The sequence below is a fragment of the Podarcis bocagei genome, assembly GCF_964188305.1.
Source record: "Podarcis bocagei genome assembly, chromosome: Z".
NCBI lineage: Eukaryota > Metazoa > Chordata > Lepidosauria > Squamata > Lacertidae > Podarcis > Podarcis bocagei.
The window spans coordinates 50,090,429-50,098,903 of record NC_138140.1 but is presented as its reverse complement, the minus strand read 5'-3'; the positions used below and the strand labels follow the sequence as shown (position 1 = coordinate 50,098,903).

Here is an 8,475-nt window from a genome sequence, read left to right as displayed (position 1 = left end):
TAAAATTGGCCACAACTTTATTGAGCTTCAGAAGTGGGAAACTTGGCATAGGCCTTGGCAGGTAACCCTCTCAGTCCGCCTGGCTGAGGATATGCAGGCAGATGAGGTCCAGTGAGAGGGGACTACAAAACGCAAACTTACACAGCATGCCCCTCTACCGACCTCATCCAGGGAGTCTGAACTACCGTATTTTTCGCTCTATAGGACGCACTGGACCATAGGACACACCTTGTTTTAGAGGGGGAGAACAAGAAAAGAAAACTTCTCCCCCTCTCTGCGCAGTGCCCCTTCGAAGCGGCAGGAGAAACGGAGCCCCTTCCATTTCTCCTGCCGCTTTGCTGAAGGGGCACTGCACAGAGAGGGGGAGAAGTTTTCTTTTCTTGTTCTCCCCCTCTAAAACAACAACAACAACAACAAGAGTTTGGACTTGATATCCCGCTTTATCACTACCCGAAGGAGTCTCAAAGCGGCTAACAATCTCCTTTCCCTTCCTCCCCCACAAGAAACACTCTGTGAGGTGAGTGGGGCTGAGAGACTTCACAGAAGTGTGACTGGCCCAAGGTCACCCAGCAGCTGCATGTGGAGGAGCGGGGACGCGAACCCGGTTTCCCAGATTACGAGTCTACCGCTCTTAACCACTGCACCACACTGGCTCTCAAGGTGTGCTCTGCACATTCAAGGAGCGTTCACCCGAAGCCTCCGGAGTGCACTGACCCCTCTCGCTCTCCAGGCTTCAGTGAAGGCAACCAGAAGCCTCAGGAGCGCGGCAGGAGTTCCTGCTGGGCTCCAGAGGCTTCGGGTTCCTTTCGACCTGTTCTTTGGGGCTGGTGGGGGGGGAGCGCTGCTCAAAGACCGCCAGCCTCAAAGACCAGGTCGGGGAGCAGCGCAAAGGCTGCGCACCACCTTCCCACTGCCCCCCGAGCTTGTGGGGCTGGCGGTGGGGGGAAGCACTGCTTTCTATGGTCATGAAGCAATGGGAGTGTTTAAATGATTACTTACAAAACCAGGGCTCGGCTACTAAAATCTGATTTTGTTTAGAGTAATCTGGTGAGTAATATAAAAAATACGAAGCGAGACATTAAGGAGACCCAAAGGAAAAATATGAAGAACAGAGGTTTTGACAAATGGACTACCAAAAACGTGTGAGGCAAACGGTGGAAGTCTTTTAAAAATATTTTAATTAAGATAGATAAGGATAAGATGAAAATACATAAATGAACATAAATATAGATTGGAAATGGCTGTGTATAGTGAATACCTATCTACTTTTAAAATTCTCATTCTTGATCTTAGAATCATAGAATCATAGAATCATAGAGTTGGAAGAGACCACAAGGGCCATCGAGTCCAACCCCCTGCCAAGCAGGAAACACCATCAGAGCACTCCTGACATATGGTTGTCAAGCCTCTGCTTAAAGACCTCCAAAGTAGGAGACTCCACCACACTCCTTGGCAGCAAATGCCACTGTCGAACAGCTCTTACTGTCAGGAAGTTCTTCCTAATGTTTAGGTGGAATCTTCTTTCTTGTAGTTTGGATCCATTGCTCCGTGTCCGCTTCTCTGGAGCAGCAGAAAACAACCTTTCTCCCTCCTCTATGTGACATCCTTTTATATATTTGAACATGGCTATCATATCACCCCTTAACCTCCTCTTCTCCAGGCTAAACATGCCCAGCTCCCTTAGCCGTTCCTCATAAGGCATCGTTTCCAGGCCTTTGACCATTTTGGTTGCCCTCCTCTGGACACGTTCCAGTTTGTCAGTGTCCTTCTTGAACTGTGGTGCCCAGAACTGGACACAGTACTCCAGGTGAGGTCTGACCAGAGCAGAATACAGTGGCACTATTACTTCCCTTGATTTAGATGCTATACTCCTATTGATGAGGCCCAGCATTGCATTGGCTTTTTTAGCTGCCGCGTCACACTGTTGGCTCATGTCAAGTTTGTGGTCAACCAAGACTCCTAGATACTTTTCACATGTACTGCTCTCAAACCAGGTGTCACCCATCTTGTATTTGTTCCTCTCATTTTTTTTGCCCAAGTGCAATACTTTACATTTCTCCCTGTTAAAATTCATCTTGTTTGTTTTTGCCCAGTTCTCTAATCTGTCAAGGTCGTTTTGAAGTGTGATCCTGTCCTCTGGGGTGTTAGCCACCCCTCCCAGTTTGGTGTCATCTGCAAATTTGATCAGGATGCCCTTGAGTCCATCATCCAAGTCGTTGATAAAGATGTTAAATAAGACCGGGCCCAAGACAGAACCCTGTGGCACCCCACTAGTCACTCTTCTCCAGGATGAAGAGGAACCATTGATGAGCACCCTTTGGGTTCGGTCAGTCAGCCAGTTACAAATCCACTGAGTGGTAGCATAGTCAAGACCACATTTTACCAGCTTCTTTACAAGAATATCATGGGGCACCTTGTCAAATGCCTTGCTGAAATCAAGGTAGTCTACATCCACTGTGTTCCCTTCATCTACCAAGCTTGTAATTCTGTCAAAAAACGAGATCAGGTTAGTCTGACATGACTTATTTTTCAGAAATCCATGCTGACTATTGGTGATCACAGCATTCCTTTCTAGGTGCTCACAGACTGTTTGCTTAATGATCTGCTCCAGAATCTTCCCTGCTATTGATGTCAGACTGACTGGGCGGTAATTATTTGGGTCCTCTCTTTTCCCCTTTTTGAAAATAGGGACAACATTTGCCCTCCTCCAGTCTGCCGGGACTTCGCCTGTTCTCCATGAATTCTCAAAGATGACTGCCAGTGATTCTGAGATCACATCTGCCAGTTCTTTTAATACTCTTGGATGCAGTTCATCTGGCCCTGGAGACTTGAATACATCTAACCTAGCCAGGTATTCTTGTACTATCTCCTTAGTTATTCTGGGCTGTGTTTCCTTTGCTGAATCATTTGCTCCAAATTCTTCAGGTCGGGCATTGTTTTCTTTATCGGAGAAGACTGAGGCACAGAAGGCATTGAGGAGTTCAGCCCTTTCTGTGTCCCCTGTTTGCATTTCACCATCTTCTCTTCTGAGTGACCCCACTGTTTCTTTGTTCTTCCTTTTGCTATGAACATACCCATAAAAGCCTTTTTTGTTGCTTTTAACCTCTCTAGCAAGCCTGAGTTCATTCTGTGCTTTAGCTTTTCTGACTTTGTGTCTACACATGCTGGCTATTTGTTTGAATTCCTCTTTGGTGGTTCCCCCCTTTTCCATTTTTTGTACACATCCTTTTTTAATCTTAACTCAGTTAAAAGTTCTTTAGATAGCCACCCTGGCTTCTTTAGGCACCTTCCATGTTTCCGTCTCATTGGTTTTGCCTGACGTTGTGCTTTTACTATCTCCCTCTTAACAAACTCCCAGCCATCATGAACTCCCTTTCCTTTTAGTATTACTGTCCATGGGATCTCACCCAGCACTTCCCTAAGTTTTATGAAGTCGGCTTTCTTAAAGTCAAGAAATTGAGTCCTAGTATGCTTGGCTGCTCCTTTCCGCTGTATAGTAAACTTCAGAAGAGCATGATCACTCGTGCCTAATGATCCTTCCACTTCTACCCCACTAACCAGGTCATCAGCATTGGTTGAGACCAGATCTAAAATGGCTGTTCCTCTTGTTGCTTCTCCCACTTTCTGGACAATGAAGTTGTCTGCAAGGCCAGTGAGGAATCTGTTTGACCTTATGCTCTTGGCTGAGTTTGACATCCAACAAATATCCGGGTAATTGAAGTCCCCCATTACTACTATCTCCCTTCCTTTTGCATGCTTGGCCATCTGTTCCAGGAAGGCATCATCTATGTCCTCCGTTTGGCTTGGGGATCTCTAGTAAACTCCCACAATGAGGTCTCTGTTATTCTTCTCTCCCTTAATTTTGACCCAAATGCTCTCACTTTGGTTTTGAGGTTCTAAATCTTGGATCTCTTCACAGGTATACACATCCCTGACATATAACGTCACTCCTCCTCCTTTCTTGTCTGGTCTGTTTCTCTGAAATAGATTGTATCCCCCCATTATTACATTCCAATCGTGGGACTTATCCCACCAGGTTTCAGTGATGCCTATTATGTCATATTTAGTTTGCTGTACCAAGAGCTCAAGCTCATCTTGTTTATTTCCCATGCTTTGCGCATTAGTGTACAGACATTGAAGTCCATTAATCATTCCCCCGTGTCTCTTATTTAAGGATTTTTTCCTCCCACCACTAGGTCTGCGTGCTGTTTGCTCCATTTGGTCTATGACATTTGGATGATCATCTTCATCAATTGATAGACTCCTACCTTCAGGAGCACTGTCTCCCTCCCCCACATTAGTCAGTTTAAAGCCCTCCTGATGAGGTTTCTGAGATTTTTGGCAAAAACATTTCTCCCAACCATTGTGAGGTGCAGCCCATCGCTTGCCAGAAGTCCATCTTCAAGAAACTGCAGTCCGTGATCTAAGAATCCAAACCGTTCCTGTTTACACCATTTGCGAAGCCAGCTGTTCACTTCCACTATTTTTCCCTCTCTCCCTGGGCCACGGCGTTCAACTGGGAGGACAGATGAGATGACAATTTGTGCATTTAAATTGCTTCAATTTCCTGCCCAGAACCTCGTAGTCTATTTTGATCTTCTGGAGGCTATTGCTTGCAGTGTCATTGGTTCCCACATGAACCAAGAGGAAGGGGTATTTGTCAGTGGGTTTTATGATTCCTTGCAGTCGTTCAGTTACATCTTGGATCTTAGCCCCGGGGAGACAGCACACTTCCCGAGACATCTTGTCAGGCCCACAAATCAGTGCTTCTGTTCCCCTCAGTAGGGAATCCCCTGTCACCACTACACGCCTCCTCTTAGGTTTGGTCGGGGGTTTTCCATGAGCTGTCCGTTCCAAGGTCGCCTGCACATTCCCTGAGGACTGACTTTGCTGCTCGTCTTCATATACCTGATCAACTGTAATGAGGGAGAGATCCTCAAATGGAGTCTGCTCTTCGTCTTCCATGCTAGGGGAGAGGACCTCAAAGCGATTGTGTATTTCTAAACAATCAGAGTGAACCCTGGGCCTCCTACTTCTTTGAGTCACGTTTCTCCATATATCTGGCTCCTGTGTTGGTGTACTAGCCTCCTTCTCAGGGGAGTCCCCTGTCTCCTCCTTGGTGGAGACGGTGTTCTCTGTTGCTTCCAAGAAGAGCTCCAGCTCTCTAATTCTTTGGAGCGTAGCTACACGTTCCTCCAGTTGCTGGACTTTGTCTTTTAAGAGGGCAATCAACATGCAATTGCTGCAGGTAAAGCTGCCTGCAACCTTTGGCAAGATGGCAAACATTGCACAGGAACCGCAGGCGACTGCAGCTGTTCCCTCCCCCTCCATCTTGAGAACGTGTTGTTGGGGGTGGCTACAGCGGTCCTCCATCATAAAAAGTGTGAAGACAGGACAAATAACTCCCCCCACAAAAAACCCTAGGTCTCCCCCAACAAACGTTTGAGACTAGCTCCCCTAAATCTAAAAGATGGATCTAACTGCGCGCGCTGCTAGGTGCGCGCCGCTGCCCTGCTACCTCTGATAAACTCCTCCCACAGCTAATCACCTTCCTCAACAGAAACCCTGCCCCTTCTGACCTTTGCACAGGGAGAACAGCTAATCAGCCACAAAGAAACACACACACACAAGAAAACCCTTTTTGCTCCTTCTTCAACTGCTGCCCTGCTAGCTCTCTTATTTCTTCCTTTTCTTTATCTTTATCTTCTTCTTGTTCTTTTCTTTTATATTTTACCTTTCATTTCTTTTCTTTATTGTGAATATTGCTTTGTAGAGATGTAAATACCGGTAATTGTAAATATGAGAAGAGGTAAAATGTTTTCTAATTTTTTATTGGTTACATGTATTTTCCTTTTTTTGTATATTTGTATTTTTTTCTAATTTGTCCTCAATAAAATAAATAAATAAATAAATAAAGCTCATCACGTGTCCATCTCCCCGTCCCACTTGGCGGCGTCAGGCAACTTCATGTTTTGTCACATGAAATCACGGAACATGGAGGCCTGCAGTAACCGGCCCAGCCTCTGGAAGTGCCGTGTATGGTAGGAGAGACTCCACAGCTGCTTTGATCCCTTCGTATTGCAAGAGGCTCTCTGGCGTCTCATGCTTGAGGAGGGTTTCCACCACTGCCTGAGCCTCGAGGTAGTTCCGCGAGTTTGTGTTCCACGTGATGGAAAACTTCAACACAGCCTCTGGAAGAAGGGGTTTGGGGAAGACACGTCAGGAAGGAGTGCAAGTTGCAGGCAGCGTGGCCACCTTGAACCAACACACCTCTCTTGCGAAGCGTGGCCAGGTCTGGGCACACATCTGACCTGTGCCTTTCTTCAAGGCAGGGAAGCAGATCCAACACCCCTCCCCACCTAGTAGAAACAATTAATGATGGGAGGGGTGACTGAGTTTATTCCAGACTACATGGCTTGCAGGAATGGGTTTTATAATATTTATAAAAGCACAACAACAACAACAATATGCATTATAATCTTTGCTCTAGTATTACAGAGCTGGTGGAGCTAATTTGAAGCTGTGTACACACTATACATTAAAAGCATTATCACTTCTCCCCTGTAAGAATCCTGGGAGCTGTAGATTACCCTTCTACCGCACAGGTACAATTTGTAGCACCCTTTACAAACTGCAATTTGTAACTCCCAGGAATTCTTTGGGAGAAATGTGCTTTTAATGCCTGTTTTTCCTGCAGCAGGCATGCTCAGCTACCCCTCTGGAAGCTCAATCCCACAGAAAGCTGTGACGGCCACCAACTTGGATGGTTTTATGCAGGAAAGGCTATCAATGGCCACTAGGCACGATGGCTATGCTCTACCTCCACAGTCAGCGGCAGTAACGTTTGTGAACAGTAGTTGCTGGAAGATGCAGGAAGGGAATACAGAATGCTCTTGTTTCCACAGGCCTCTGGTTGGCCACTGTGAGAACAGGATGCTGGACTAGACAGGCCAATGTGGCCTCATCCAGCAGGCACTTCTTATGTCCTTACGTGGTTCAAGGGTAGAGATTGTGAGAAGGCATCTTCCAAAGCCATCCCACCCCGCAAATAGCTTTGGAGCCTTCTTGCCTCTAGCCTAGCCCTCACCCCTTTTCCTGTTCCCGCTGGAGTCTTCTTTTGCTTGCCACGCCTGTGGGCTCTCTTCCGGCCAACGCTGCCAATGACAGATCTTAAAAACTTGGGGTCGGTGAGATTCGGCAATCGCAGCACCTTGCGTCTGCTGGACCTCCTGAGCAGAGCGGGTTGTGTCTTGCTCCTCGTGAAGTAGGGTGAAATGTGAGGAGTGTTGCAAGCCGGTGCAGAGGCAGAAGGTCTGGCCGAGATGGTGGAGCACGGCTTCTCTGTCAGGGGCTTCTTCCTAACCCAGTGGAACACCAGTATCATACGCCTCTTAGATGGGTTGGACATGCTGAAGAAGGTGCTGGTGGCCCAAAGTCCAGGGTGACTTCAAAGCGGAGGACGCAGCAGGCAGTTCCCTATCAATGGTGCCAAATCCAAGCAAATGTTAGCTCCAGTCCTGTTAAATCGATCCAGCAATTATGGACGTTAAATAAGGGATTAATTCCTCAGGCAGTAGGAAAAGACTTTCTGTGGCTTTTTAATAGATGGGAGCCCCCAACTACTGCCACTGTTGGCAGCCTGTTGCCCCTTGACTCTGTTTGAATGGGTTATGTCACAATGGTTCCTTCATCAGGTGTTTGTGAGCATGAAAATGCTGTTGGGAGTTTCAGCAGTGAAGGCTCAGGCATAACATACTGTTTGAAAGTCTGAACATTTCCTCTTCTTATACTTCTATCCCACCTTTCCTCCACAGAGCATACACACTTCAGCCTCCACCTTCTCCATTTTATCCTGACAGCAATATTGTGAGCTAGGGCCATAGCTCAGTGGTAGAACAACTGCTTAGCATGCAGAAGGCATCAGGTTCAGTCCCCAGCATCTCCTGGTGGGACTGGGAGCGCTCCCTCTGCGCTTCGGAGGCTTCGCGTTGCTATCGCTGAAGCCAAGGAGCCTGCATTCGCTCCATAGGACGCACACAAAATATGGTATATCCCAAACCCATGTAAGGGTGTTAAAGAATACAAGACTAGGACAGATAACATAGCATCCTGCCTAGAGTCAGGAGGCAATTTGATTTACACTTCTAAGACAGAGTGTTCTACAATTAAAGAGCCAGATACACATTCCCCAGGATTCCACAGTTTTTACTCTCCCACAATGCCTCACTCCTGCATGAACCAAAGTTTCAGCATACAAAGATTTCCCAACTTCACTACACATGGTTTATATACTTTTGTATCTGCTTGGTACATTTATGAACATTTATTTTATATCTTAGACTTTATAATTCTCATAACACCTACTGTACCTGAAGTGTACCAAGTGATTTTTTAGTAACTGAAGTGTAAGAAAACCTGTGCATATACAACTGTGTTTAAGCCTGTGATATCCTTTATAGAGTGGTTACATATGCT

At 46.4% G+C, this 8,475-nt stretch overlaps 1 long non-coding RNA gene across 1 annotated transcript; it reads right to left on the bottom strand.

The window, feature by feature from the left end:
* Positions 1-5,812: 5,812 nt before the first annotated feature.
* LOC308579440 lies at positions 5,813-7,635 on the bottom strand. Its single transcript, XR_014004479.1, has 2 exons — positions 7,088-7,635; positions 5,813-6,191 (listed from the first exon to the last, which is right to left on the bottom strand). It is a non-coding gene; the product is annotated as an uncharacterized lncRNA (long non-coding RNA).
* Between the last annotated feature and the right edge of the window lie 840 nt (positions 7,636-8,475).